The 14,803-nt window shown below is 38.2% G+C and overlaps 1 long non-coding RNA gene across 1 annotated transcript in view; it reads left to right on the top strand.

The window, feature by feature from the left end:
* Positions 1-1,349: 1,349 nt before the first annotated feature.
* Positions 1,350-14,803, top strand: part of LOC120721400 — a 69,986-nt gene continuing 56,532 nt past the window's right edge. Inside the window, exons 1-2 of the long non-coding RNA XR_005693158.1 lie at positions 1,350-1,553; positions 11,639-11,789. This is a non-coding gene — a long non-coding RNA (uncharacterized LOC120721400). The remainder of the gene's footprint in view (positions 1,554-11,638; positions 11,790-14,803) is intronic.

Here is a 14,803-nt window from a genome sequence, read left to right as displayed (position 1 = left end):
ATAAATAACTGGAATATTTACTGTCGACTGGTGACCTCATGAAATAAGTAGCTGATTTATACAATATGGACATTAGGTTTAAATTTTATTCCAAACACATTCTGGACTCCCGATGAAAGTTTGTTTTACCTAAAAACCACAAACCAGGCGAGAAATTTGGGTGTAGTGATGGATGCAGACCTAAACTTAGAAAAACACATTAAGACAATAACAAAGTCAGCTTACTATCACCTCAAGAATATTTCAAGGATAAAAGATCTGATGTCTCAACAGGACCTGGAAAAACTAGTCCATGCATTCATCTTTAGTAGGCTTGATTACTGTAACAGCATCTTTGCAGGTCTACCTAAAAAATCAGTCAGACAACTACAGCTCATTCAGAACTCTGCTGCTCGAGTCCTCACTAAGACCAAAAAAGTGGACCACATCAGTCCAGCTCTGAGGTCTTTACACTGGCTGCCTGTCCGTCAGAGGATAGACTTTAAAGTTCTGATGCTGGTCTATAAAGCTCTGAATGGTTTAGGACCAAAATACATCAGTGACCTCCTGACCCAGTATGAACCTTCCAGATCCCTCAGGTCATCTGGATCCGTCTTTTATCAGTTCCCAGAGTCAGAACCAGACACGGAGAAGCTGCATTCAGCTTTTATGCTCCTTATATCTGGAACAAACTCCCAGAAAGCCTCAGATCAGCTGAAACACTCAGTTTATTTAAATCCAGGTTGAAGACTCACCTGTTCTCAGCTGCATTTGAATAAAGCACCAAATCCACACTTTTAAGCTTAAATTTCAAAACTAACATTTTAACTACTGATTTTATCTACTGTTCTGATTTTATCTGTTTTGATTTTATATACTGTTTTGTTTGTTTGTTTGTTTGTTAATTAGTTAGTTAGTTAGTTTGCTTGTTTTAATCAATTTTAAATCATGCTTTTTATTTGTTTTTGTTTCTAATGTCTCTGTAAAGCACTTTGAATAACCTTGTTGTTGAATTGTGCTATACAAATAAACTTGCCTTGCCTTGCCTTGCCTTTTAAAAAGCACACTCTTTTGAGATTGTTTACCTATATGCAAACTATGCAACACATCCAGTGCGTATAATGTAAAGCGATGTTTGATAAATGTGTAAAGCCACAGTTATCGGTCATCCATCTTTTTACTATTTCTCTAATAACATGTGTAATTTGTCTTCACATCTTGCATGAAGAAAATTCATAGTCAGTGCGAAGAACCAGACAGTAGGTAAATTTAGATTATTTGTTTCATTCAAGGAAGTGTCACCGCAAATACCCATAGTAGTCACGAAGCAGAGGTCAAAGGTTGACAGGTGAAAGGAAGACACGCCTAGTCCAGAGAAACTGTACCACTGTGTTCGCTGTGTACACAACAATACAGCCACCAGAAGCTTTAAAAAAAAAAAAAAAACTGTACACAATTAACGGATTCACACGGACGTACCTGTAATGGAGCGGAGCAACGTGAAGATGACCGTGAAGATATTGTCAAGATGATGACGATGATGATGCTAGTAGACTAAAGTTTTCCGTACTGAGGTACAACCGCTAACAGCCCCACCTGTTTAAATGATAGCTACTGGCAGCTTGTTATTACAGTTTGTAGTATTTAAAGTTTTAATTTAATTAAGAGCTAAAAAATTGAAAAGACTTTAAAGGTTTCCCTTCGTCTGCCTGGCGTTACGTTATGCTGAATTGCTCGTATAATATGTATAATAATGGCGATTTTGCTGGAATTGGTGTTTTCAGTTTTTATGTTACTGTAGAGGTTCCCATGCCATGTACCCTTCTCCGTGTGCAGTAACACAGACCCTTTCTTTGTATAATCATTAGCTTACAGAAGCCACGGAGGCAATTCGGTGCAGGGAAATCACAGGTGCAGTTAATTACAGGTTCATGGTCACACTAATGTGCATGGTAGTTGATTGGTGTAGCCTTCCAGTGACAACTAAATAGAGCATTCATAACTGTATTTATTGCTCACACCTGTGCCTTTTCTGTTTTAACAAATCAAAATGTTTTCTGTGGAAATGACCCAGGCTATAGTTGAAAAAATTCACTTAGAAAGGGGTCCTAGCTAGATTAATGCGATGGTGTTGTGTTTAGTATGTTGCTTTGGTTTTTTTTTTTTTTGCTTGTTTTCTATTCTTCTTCTCTCAACAGGTGATCCAGGAGATTTTTTTTCTCCCCCCCCTTTCTCACTGTCCCTCTCCCCTTCTGTTTTTCTTTTCCTTCCTCTTTCTTTCTCCCTTTCCTATCCCTCACTCATGTCTGTCCCATCTGTAACATCTGAAAATGAAATATAATAAATAATAAAAACAAAGGTCGATCAAATGGACCAATACGGCAATGCCACGATGATCCATTTGGCAAAGTAAATCCATTGGGTATCCTTGTTGGTCTTCAGACAACAATTCTGATGGCTAAAGAACCAAATGGGACAGGCAAAAAGAAAAAAGAAAAAAAAAAAAAGAAAGGGGTCCTAAATATGTGACGTGACCTGGAAATGGCTGCCATAATAGTAGTCCAAAAAGTACCTCCTACTACCTTTTTGTAACCACTTTTTTGTTACCTTGATGGAAATCATCATGAGGGCAAGGAAGGAGAGTGTAAAAAGAAATAAGAAAAAAAGGATTTTATGAAGATTTAGAAAAAGATGACGATTAAATCTTTATACACAATTTACACATGCACTGGGTCTGGATGCTAAGGAAATCTTGTGCAGATTTTAGAGTCAGAAGTAAATACAAATTTAAAAACAAAGTGTGCAGTAAGATTAGGTAAGAGACAATATTTCAAGTATAAGTGACAGTAATTTCCATATTGTACATATTTAATAATAATAGATTGGATTTATATAGCGCTTTTCAAGGCACCCAAAGCGCTTTACAATGCCACTATTCATTCACTCTCACATTCACACACTGGTGGAGGCAAGCTACAGTTGTAGCCACAGCTGCCCTGGGGCAGACTGACAGAAGCGAGGCTGCCATATCGCGCCATCGGCCCCTCTGGCCAACACCAGTAGGGTAAAGTGTCTTGCCCAAGGACACAACGACCAGGACAGAGAGCCCGGGGATCGAACCGGCAACCTTCCGGTTACAGATACGCTTCCCAACCCCCTGAGCCATGGTCGCCCCATTTACTATACAATAGTACGGAAAAACAAAATGTTACACATCTTATTAAACTCTTTATTCCATTTCTGGATAAGGTAGATTTTTTGTGTATTTTAGTTGGTCGGTATTTTATTTTTGCCATTAGTCAGACTGTGGCATGAAAGAAGCTGCTGTTGAAGTGCAGTGTTTAGAGACTCCAATTACACTTAGGCTTGACTCCTTAGTAGAGCAGGACGATATGGCCAAAGATATTTATCAGATATATATTTGAAAATTTGCGATAATGATATAACTGACGATATAATTGATGCAAGACAAAATACAACTCCACAACTTTACTAGCGCAAAAAACCCATCGATTTACTTAAACAAGCAGCTGTTTTTATGTGCATTAAAGCTATATAAAAATTTAACAGTGCAAATTCAAATTCCTTGCTGAAAGTTTAACCAAAGGGCATTTCCAGTAGAAATGGGCTGACATATCCTGAGCATAACCATGTATAATATCCACTACAGTTAAAAATAGGTGCTTTGCAACATGAAACTGCAGTGTATCAAATAAAAAACGTCAAATACCTATTTTTCGGACCCTAAGGTGCACGGGATTATAAGGCACAAGAAACAAAGCAGTCAGATAAATCAAACTTTATTCAGCTTATTCTTCTTGCTTCCTCCACTTCAATATTATAGAATATTGATTCAATAATGCTATATTCTATCACAGCTGCTCTATTCCCATGTTGTTGCAGTATATTAATGACTCCTGACTGAAGCTTGGTCTGTTTACAGCATCCTGCCATGAGATTGCATTTGTCTCTAACCATCAGGAACCCTCATGTTAACTTCTATCAGTGGAAAAACTTAGGTTCATCCTCCAGCTTTACTGTTTATGTTATGCTAACATAGCTGTGTCGCTAGCGATCACATTATTATCTACCAGCTAGCCCAAATTCAGTAACCTTACAAACGTCACTACTGTTTAGTTTTCTGTCTTCATTTATGTTGGAAGTGATAGCAGAGCTGTACGTTTTGAATTTTTCAGAAATCTCTGTCAGAACATGGTATATAATGCTTAGGTAACTAGCGAAACTAGCAAGCTAACTTCCGCTAACTTCTTGCTAACTTCTAACTCCGTTAAATGTAATAAATTCTGTTTTCATGGATGCCCGGATTTAAACTTAATTATTACACCTGGTAAAGCAGCAATACTGATAATTTTTATCAAAGATGAAAGAATTTAGACAGTTTTTAACTCCCAGTGATGCTGCAGTGTTCGTTTAACTTTGGGACATGAAGAAACGGAATTTTGGACCCAGATTACTCCCAGATTTAGGAGCACCTTAGTCCGACAAATACGGCAATAACGAATGCCCGCTTGCATGTTGTACAAAACAATGTGCTTTGGTGGGTATCTGATGGACAAACACCAAACCAGTTCCACATCACTGACTCATTGTCAGCTGTGGTTGGCATGGAAAACCCCTTAAAATGAACAGTTTTAAGGGTGGATTTTGATCATTTTCATGAATAGTTAGGTTGTTAGTGCATCATGATATGCAAACTGGCATTATCTCCTCTTCCTTTGTAAAGGATGATCCAGACAGTCAATTTGGATTAGTTGTGTATGTTGCTGTATTGCCAACCTTTGAGATTATTGATTTGACTTCAGTCACAGAAAGCCTTAATAGGAGCAGGACTTGTGCTGGATAATCGGTCCAACAATAAGAAAAATACAAGTGGACAGGTTTAAGCAGCTAATCACAATGTGTCAGGAATGTCATTTCACTATATAGACTGTTTATTCCTATTGCTTTAAGATTACAGCCATTGTATGCAGTGATATTTTCACTGCTTTTACATAAGGTACATGAAACAACATGATAGGAAAAAAGTGTGTAAGATGATCTTTCTGTACTCCATCTTCAGAACATTTTTGTTTTATTAAGCAGACACATGTCAACAGTATCCACCATTACATTATTAAGACCCTTGTATAAATGCTGTATTCTGAGTGTCTTATAAGTGTCTGCACACCTTTCTTTGATCTCATGATGTTTTCCATCAAGGTCATCTTAAAGTGATTCAACTGAAGTCTTGCATTTGGTATGCAATAAATGTTGCCGTCTCTCCTTTCTAAACGGGCCGTTTTTGTCTAAGTTAAAAAACTTTTAACTGTGCTCTTCTCACGCGTCTCTCATCCTGGCTCTTGCATTTTGTGACACTTAATCCGCGTCACTGTTTCCTTCCAACCCAGTGCTTCTCTTGGAGTTCTATTATTTTGAGTATCAGCTGGGTAATTTCTCTTGCCTTTGCTGGTTTCCGTTATGGGTTCTGGAGATAAAGGAAAGTTGTCTTCACCAAATTGGACACTTGTGAGTAGTTGGTGGTGCAGTTTTTGAAGACAAAAAGAAATTTTACGCCTTAATATCAACACTTGAAAATACTTTTGAAAGTAATTCCATCTGCTGTCAGTTTTGATGTGCAGGTAATGAAGACCCATCAAGAAGCATTCAAAAACAGTTTTCAATAGTTACAAAGGTATGCCATCATCCTGAAAGAGTGACAGTAAAGAAGGATTATAACATCCCCAAATCTTCCTCTCTGATCTTTTCTTTCTTTTGTAGTATATTTTTTAAAACCCATCATAGCAATTAAATTTTTTTATTCAGTTTTTGTCAGAGAAGATGAGGCAACTGCACTGCAATCTTCCTTTGGTTATCACTGCCTCAGCATGGCAGTTTATTCTTCCTGATTTTTAGGTGCTCTCCAAATATTCCTCATATACCTGAGATGATATTGCTTATGTTGCCTGTAAAGGTCAATAACTGAATCTGAATGAAAAAGGCAGTGAAGATTTTTAGCCTTAGAAGTTTATAAGCAAGCCACCCAGTCCCATTATGTTAGAGGTTCAAGGGTTCAAGTTTTTCATGTGTGTAATATGAAAATACATGTTGTGTATTTTCTTATTGTGTATTCCAATGACTCAGTTACAGGTGTTTTGATAGTAATGTGCTTTAATGTTGCAAGCTGTGGATGCTTTATGCATTGTAGCACTCGTAGGAGTCTGTTCTAGCAATTATTTTGGTACTCTTTACTTTTTCTAAAGTAACATCCCACATATTTTCAACAAAGCTACTACCTAAAGATTCTCTGACAGTGTTAACACAAACGAGTACAGAGAAGGAGGTAGTGTAGGAGGCAGGCGGAGGAGGTGGAACAGTAGAAAGGATCTTTTAAAGCAAGCTGAGCCGCCAACTGCTTCTGAACATCTTTTCTCTTATCTTAATAAGTAATGAGGCTGCCACAGGCTGACAATGAAGTATTTTGAAAATAGTTCTAATGTATGGCTTTGAAAGGAGTAGCTGGGCATTGATGTATGGCACAAACAGGCTTGAAAACAAGTGAAATATTAATGGGCTGTTTCCCAGGAGTTAATGTGGGATTTACCTGATTGCGTTGCTGAGAGATGGGGGCTGGGATGAAGGTGTTGGGGCGTCAGGACAAGCATATGATTGAGGGACAAGTTTGAATTGTGTGAGTGATGCGGATGTTTGGATAGACCTTTCAGCTAGATTTGGAAAATATAGCCACCAGCCATGTATATTTGCATATTTTTAAGTTACCTAAGGATGATATATGACGTCAGAGAAATGAAAACATAAATTTACATTTCTAATATGAAACCCTTACTTATTCTGTTAAGATAAAACAATAGCATCAGCTATCTTTGTGTAATCTCTGTTTTGAAAGGTAGTTGGTTTTCATTTTATGAATCCTCAACAACAGGAATAAACACAATCTATCTATTTTCTTGTTGCTAATTAATCACCCGAGACCACTGGATTTACACTTTGTCACAGCAGCCTATCATATCTTGATACACCACAAGGGAGCAGCAGTGTAAAAGGAAGAGAGCTCAGCAGGTTGTTAGATTATCTCATAATCCTAAAGCACAACTGTGAATTCTGAGTCTCTTTAGATATTTGAAGTGGTAATTTTCCACGTGCAGCTGATGTGTCACAAAGTAATAGCAGAACACGAGGAAAATTCAGTGAGAAAAGTCAGACGTTTACGTATTTCTCGGTCCTCACGGAACGTAAATCAAAATCTTTATATCCTTCGGTCCTTTAAATAGATGTTGCCAAGTGTACAGCAATAGGTCCACTATTGAGTTAGTGTGTTAGAAGAGTGCGCATACAGTAATAGTTTAAATGCTTTACCCCAGAGATGAGGACTAAAACAACACTGACGCACAGAATTAAAAAGTTCCGTTTGAGAGCACCATTGGCATCCCAGAACACTTGGAAATGCCATTCAAGCACTGGAAAGGTCAATAGTTAGAATAACTTTAGTTAGAGGAAAAAGAAAACTTGGTTGTATTATCACAAATTGCTTCCAGACTGTTTCTTTCTGTCCAAGCAAATTATTACCAAAATTGGGTGCAGACACTGTCACCATTTTAGCAGAATCATGCATTGCTCTTGAAAGTGTAGAATGAGTGGTCACTCTGCTACATCAAAAACACGGCCCACTTTCTAGTCAAGTCACTGTCTTCCTATTTTCTTTGTGTTTGGAATCAGTATTCCTTTGGGATTTTATTTCACATGAGGTTAAGGAATGTTTTTTTTTTTTTTTGATTGATGGAAAATTGCCCAATAATTCAAACAAATAGCCTTCCTCCTGTACTTGTCTGTAGTTCCTGCATGTGTTGCCTGGAGGAATCATGTTTTTGGCAGACGGCAGAAACCAATCCAGTTCCTCAGATTACCATTCTGGTGATTCATCAACATCAGTTGTGAATGTTCATTATTGTATTCAAAATTAGCTGTGTTGCAATGGTTTCCATGGAATTAGAGTACATATGCTATGAGTCATAATCGTCTTGCAGATTTCTGGAAAGTTGGATGTTAGCTAAATCATTCCCATATTTTTTTTTTCAACCTAGATCTTAGTGTCATTGTCATGACCAATATGTGGGATAGCACAATACTTACTTTTTGGTACATTTTACAAAGTCTTGTTTAGAACATTCAGTTTGGCTAACCCATATGGAAAAGATATATATAAATCTTATAAAGTTTTTATCTGTCTTGTATGAAACTTGTATGAAAAGCATACAAGAGTGAAAACACATATAAGATCCCTTGAAAAATTATATAATGAAACTTGTATGTTTTGTATACTTACTAAAAAAATATATGAAAGTAATGAGAAATTGGCCACTTTCAAGAGTAAATCATGTAAGCCTTATATGATTTATATATGATTTACTCATGAAAGTGGCCACTTTCATGAGTAAATCATATATGTTTTTACTATTTCTTTTCCATATGGGAATGTATATAAATCTGAAATGAACTTTTTTTTTTTTTTTTTTTTTTGTTTTAAGAATAACCTCATTTTTAATCTTTAAATATACTAGTTTGGATCTAAATGGATCTGCACATAATCTGAGCTGTGTATTTTCCTGTTTCATTTTCTTCCATGGCAAAGCTGCTTCTACTAAACTAATCTGTCCACAATCATAGTGCCATGTTATGATAAACTTTTGGGAAGATTACAACAATAAGACCCACACTGTAGTAAAAAGAACCCTTTGATAGAGTGGAGGAGCCCCCTCTGCTGTAAATCATTGACTGATTAGTCTCCTTGTTATGTTTCAAAGTGTTTGTTAATGTGGGTATCAGCTCTCAAAACAGGGTGTATTTCTAGAGCTTAACTTCTCTGTTTAGGACCCAAAGTTCCTTGGCTGCATGATAGCTCTTTCACGTTCTGATTATTCTCTTTGTGACTAGAAGTGTAATGTTGGGTGCTGAGTAATCCCTCCCTAACAATAGCCACTGCTTTATGCTAGTGTCAAACAGAGGCACAGTTGCAGTTACTGTGATGGGGTCATTTTCTCATCTTATGTTAGTCAGTGTTGGGTGCCCAAAAAGAAAACCTTTACCTCAAAGTCAGCTCCAGTGAGTCACCTCGAGTGTTAGTCATTTAATGCAGATGTACCGTTGCATTCATTTTATATTTGGAAAAACAATATCCGCAATTATGTCCAACTTCTGTTTCACTGGCCGAATCATACTCCCTCATTCACTCTAATATCCTGTCTGAAGGTCACATTTGCCACACTCCTCCTGAACAGAGCACCACTGCTGGTTGAAATGAAAAGCAAATATTAATATTCGCTGGTGTTACTCTGGAATGTAAAATGTGGGAGGCCCAGGGAAGTGTTATACATTCCACATCTAATGACACATTTACTTTGCTTTTCTGTGGGGAGTTATTTTTTCCAAATAACTGTATCACACAAGATATACATACGTGTAAAAAGTGGAAGCTTTCAGGGCTTTTGCTTGTTTTAGAAATACAAAAATGTTCACTTAATTTCAGCTGTACAAACTTCATACTGTTTGTTGCTACAGGAAGGTGGAAGTGAACCGCAACAAAATATAAGTCTCAAAAAAAGTATTTTAAAAGTATATTCAATCACATCTTGATGTGATTTTGATCCAATCTTCATTAACTCAGGATCTGTGTATAAGTAGTTTATCTGCAGTCTTTCATTGAACACAGAGACACAGTCATATATCCTTGGTACTACCTATGAGTTTTCAGTGATGTTTTTGTTCATTTAATGCAATTTTTTCCACTAAAGATGGACAACTTTGTACAAATGATATGGAAGAGTTGCTTAAAGCTACAATCCCCAACACTGGAAAGCTGGTTAGTATTGAAGTGTCTTTATGAGAAGCCATGAGAGAATGCTCTGTAATTTCAGTCCGATGGATGGCCTTCACGTCAGTGCTTTCACATTAGAAGCCCAATTACTACATGGGGAGATGAAAGAGTCTTAGTAAATATGAAATAGGTGGTCCGGGGTGACATTAATAGAGTTAACCCAGGGACAGGGTGGGATCAAAGGGGCCTCAACCATATTAACCAATCTGTCTGTGTCTGTGAACAAAACAGCTGATCGAAGGTAATGACAGTGTATGTCATCAAAACAAACTGACCACTAACACAAGTGTGTGAGCATTGAGCATAGCAGCCTTCATAAACTTCAAATCCTCCTACTATACATTTCTGCTGCTGAAGAAACAACACTTAGCAAACCTCCCTTTTTCAGTTTTGTTGAGGCTCTCTTGTAGAGTCTTAATTAGATTCATTGTGGCATAGGTTGTTTGCCATAACCCCCCACCCCCACACCAATGTTCCTGACAGGACCCTTGAAATATGGCACATTTGCTTGTTGGCTTTCTTCAGCTTTGCTGTCCAGATTTAAAAGCATATTGGTGCTTATGCACAAAGAGCTATAATGATCCATCATACCATGTGGACGAGAGGGCTGAGTCCTCTGCTCCACATAAATAAGCGGCAATTTGGCCATCTGCTTGGATTCTTTCCATCTCCCCGGAGACCCCCATCTGCCTTTACATTATCAATTACAGTTCAGCTATACCCCAACCCCTACCCCCACGCCGACACTGCCAGACCCTCCAATCCTCATCCATCAACCCACATATACAGAGAACAACTGCTATCACTGCTGCATCAAAATGAGACATTTATCTTATTTATCTGTTTTCATCCTTAATTATCATAAGTGTTTAATTGCACAAAATCCCGTTTGTGTTCTGGGCATTCATAGTATAAGGTGTGTTTGTTTATTTTAGATGTAACTGCATGTAAAACAAGGGGCCAAGCAGTTCAGCAGGATACTAGGTTGCTATGTCAGCTTGACCTGACCACGTCAAAAGCATTGTTATAAGAAAAGGACACAGACACTGTGACATCCCCGACTGGTTTTGGACTGTTTTGACTCTTTGGACTTTGAAACATCAAGGTTAGCACTTTTAGGAGCCAGAACAAATGCATATCTGCTAATTAGTACTAAGTAACAGACTGAAAAAATCACAGATTCACTCCCTAAAACAGAAGCACAAACCTTTGGGAGGGTCTGTGTCACACAAAAAGCTATAATAATAGTCAAAAAATTCATTAAATGTGGTTCAGAAGGCACGAGCAGTGTACGCGCGTGTGCAAACACACACGCACACACACACACACACACACACACACACACACACACACACACACACACACACACACACACACACACACACACACACACACAGAGTTCAATGGCTTAAAGTAGTGGGTGAAGCCTAAGACATGCTGATTAGCTGCAGTTGCCTCTGTAGGAACACTTAGGCGTTTACATCAAAAAATGATACTTAGAAGAACTGCAGTTTTTTGGTAGACTCATGAGAGTGTTTCCAAGTTTACACACCACGTTTGGTGTCCAAGTCCATTTGGTAACATTTTTGAGTGAATGTTTAAAAAAATGAAGCATATGGAAAAAATGGAAAATTTTGCGTAAATTCAGTATGGCAGATCACATCACAAGCTGTCTTGGGACCTCCAGTGACACAAGCAGACACAAGACGTATTTGTCTAAAATAAACAAATCGACATAATTTAATTAATTCCATTTCTGATCTATTGCAGATTTTTTCTACTTTCGGTGGGGCACTTTGCAATACAGATGTTCTGGTGAGCTTGCTCCAAAAAGTGGATGTGAGGAGACACCAGCTCAAGAATGAGAAGCACCTTTGTTCTGCGGTTTCCAGGAAAAGTGGTGAGGTTCTCAAGGGGACAGGTATGTGTGGGAAGAGGACCCTTGTCAAGTGCATGGTGCCTCATTAATATGGAGACAGGTGCTCTTTTGATGAGTTCATAAGCAGTTCAGCAGCAGCCTGGAAGTAGTGCACTTTACAAGGCTGTTCAAAGATCTCTGACATCTGAGGAGAGCCAGTGAAGCCAATAATCCTACTTTCAGAATTTGAGTCTTTCCTCTGAGATCAATCCCAGATCGAAACATCAAATAGAACTGCTGCTTTTCTCTTTTTAAACCACCCTCCTCTCCTTACAAAAATCACTTACTAGATGGTATTAGACAAGCTAGCAAAAGTGTCATTACCGCTGGGAAGAGGGAATGGATAGATTTCCGTCAAATTGTAGAATATTTTCCACTAATTTAAGCCTATAGTTAAGAGTGCAGCATTATTGATAAGACTGTGCTCTGGGTCCAGTGCTGTGCCCAAGGGCCCAGAGGGAAGCAATCCACTGAAGTGGGCTTTCATGTTCATCTATGTACAAGAACAAAGCGAGGATTAAGTCTGGGCCTTTGATCCACAAAGCAAGAGGAGTATTTTTATTTTTTATTTTTTTTCCTTGTCCCTAGGGAAAGCCCTGCACACGGCTGGAACATTTTCAGGCATGCCATAGCACTGTCGCCTCTGGCACGTCTCACTATCCCCCACACTGTCCTTTGCCTGGCAAAGCAGGTGTGGGAAAATTTCTGCTGCTAATAGCCGTAATGGGAGTTCATTACACTGCAGTACACAAAAAAATTATCGTTTTTGCCTTCAGTTATACAGGCAGGTATGCATAATAGCATTCATGCATGTTAGAGTTTACAGAGTAAGGTTGTCTTGCACTATCAGAATAAATAGTTTTCCTCATGCTGTGCCAAGAAATCAGGTTAATTATTTCTAGTTTGTCTTTTAATTGGAACTGATGTTTTATTTTGATGACACACTGGTCAATCTGTTTGTATTGATGCTGTCATTTCTGGAGGCAAGAAAGGTTCCAAGTTAAATTGTAGATATGTTGGGAATCATGTTTCATCCGTCTCTAAGGTTTATAAGTAGATTACCTTTTGTAATTCGTTTTGTTACACCAGTCAATAAGCGTCCAATGCAAATGTGGTTCATTTGTATTTGAATTGATGTCCTGTCCCCATTAACTTATGCCTCTAATGCATTCTGGTACATTAGTAAATAGACCTGCCGGATTAATCATTAGTTCATTGGGATCATTTGCTTTCTTCGTGCTTAATCGAATCTCTGACATTGGTAATAAGGGCAGACTTCACCTGCCTCCATGGACACTCAAAAACAAAGAAGAATAATTTCAGGAGAATGTTTTAACAGTGTTTTCCTCTTAGTTTGGAGTCTCTCATCTCTGGTATGTGTAAGAAAATATCAAGCTCAAAACTTGATCTTTAGTTGATATTGTTTATCTCATGTTGTGATTTAAAGTTCACTGGTTTAATTGACATTTAGAATTCTACCTGTTTCACTTATTGCGATGTACCCTTGCTCCCTCTTATCTCGCTTTCTTACACTGACCCTGATAATTAATGGCTTTTATGTCTCGAGAATAAAACCTCTAAATAGGCTTCTTGCACATTATTTATTTAGTTCTAATTAATTGAAGTATACCTGGATTGAATTCAACAAGGCTAAGGTTGCTGTGTCTCCTTAGAAGAAGCTCTATGTAAGGCGTGCATGATTGCCCTTTATCTGCGATTTTATAGCCTTGTATTGGATAAAGGCACATGTTGTATCTATTTATTTTTGCTTCTGTCTTCTTCTTTGTTAGGTTTGACAATTGGGCATTCATCATCTTTACGTAAAGATTTTGAAGCTATGGATGTGTTTTCTAATGTATTTGAAGGGTGACAATGCACCATTGGCCTGTGGTTTAGTGCTTACCAGGTTGCAGCAGGGACATGTCATCACCCCTTGATTCAACACCACAAGAGATGACACATGGGGTCATTGCATGTCTAGAAGTCAGTGTTGTGAATAAGCATGGGCAATATATTGTATGGTCTGACTTGTGCTGGAACAGCAGAGAATGACCTCAGTGAGTTGTCATGAATATACTTAGGTTAAATAATTGGAGATTATATTTTTCAAGCAGTCTACAATGTCAGTGTTGTGATTCAGTTTTCACACGAAGTATCAGTATTTAATGCATTGCAATACATGCTTATAGACTATTTTGAGTTTTGAGATGTGCCTTGAATAAGTAGAGCCAGTAGACTGAGACCCATTCTGTGTGAGGGACATGACCTGGAATACCAATCCCAAGCCGTGCTACTGATGTGAAGTATGGTGTTTCTGTAGAAAATGTGTATTAGAAAAAGACACCCAAGAACACAAAACGATTTATATTTTAGCACTAAACGTCTTAAAGTACATTTCTGTGTTTTTTGCTGGGCAGGGACTCACTCATCAACTTGGGAGATGTGTGGATTTACAGCAGCAGTGGGAGCATTGGACTCTGTATGGTATCTTGTAACCCATCCAAACAAAGAAGGCAATTGTAAATGTGTCCTTAACCCATAACCCACCCAATCAGCACTTGTGTGTTCCTTTTGTTTTCCAACCATCCCCAAAATACATCCATCTCCTTAATGGATTTTTTTTTTCCAGGAAGATAACATGGTTCAAAATATAGCAACACGAGGGAAAGGAGGATCATGGAGTCAGGCCACACAGGCCCTTAAAAAGCGAGATTAATAACCCAGCACAGATGATCTCATAGTTAAGTGTTTTCTGTTGTATTTACACATCCGCCCATGCTGTCAGAGTTGTGCTCGTCTCTGAGAAATGGAACCGACACATCCTGACACTAATGCATCACTGAAAATATTTGAAATGAATAAAGCTCATGCTTTCCAGGAGAAGAGAGAGAGACATTACAAACACTCCATTTGACATTGACACAATGGCGCCTCTGCTCAATGCAAATACTGTTATTCCCCCCCCCCCCATTTCTCCTTTTGATGGAAGAGTCACAGAGGAGAAAATCTCCTGCACT

The sequence above is a fragment of the Simochromis diagramma genome, unplaced genomic scaffold, assembly GCF_900408965.1.
Source record: "Simochromis diagramma unplaced genomic scaffold, fSimDia1.1 OVJJ01000603.1, whole genome shotgun sequence".
In the NCBI taxonomy this organism is placed as follows: domain Eukaryota; kingdom Metazoa; phylum Chordata; class Actinopteri; order Cichliformes; family Cichlidae; genus Simochromis; species Simochromis diagramma.
The sequence above is the reverse complement of the archived record's forward strand: the minus strand, read 5'-3'. Positions and strand labels throughout refer to the sequence as shown.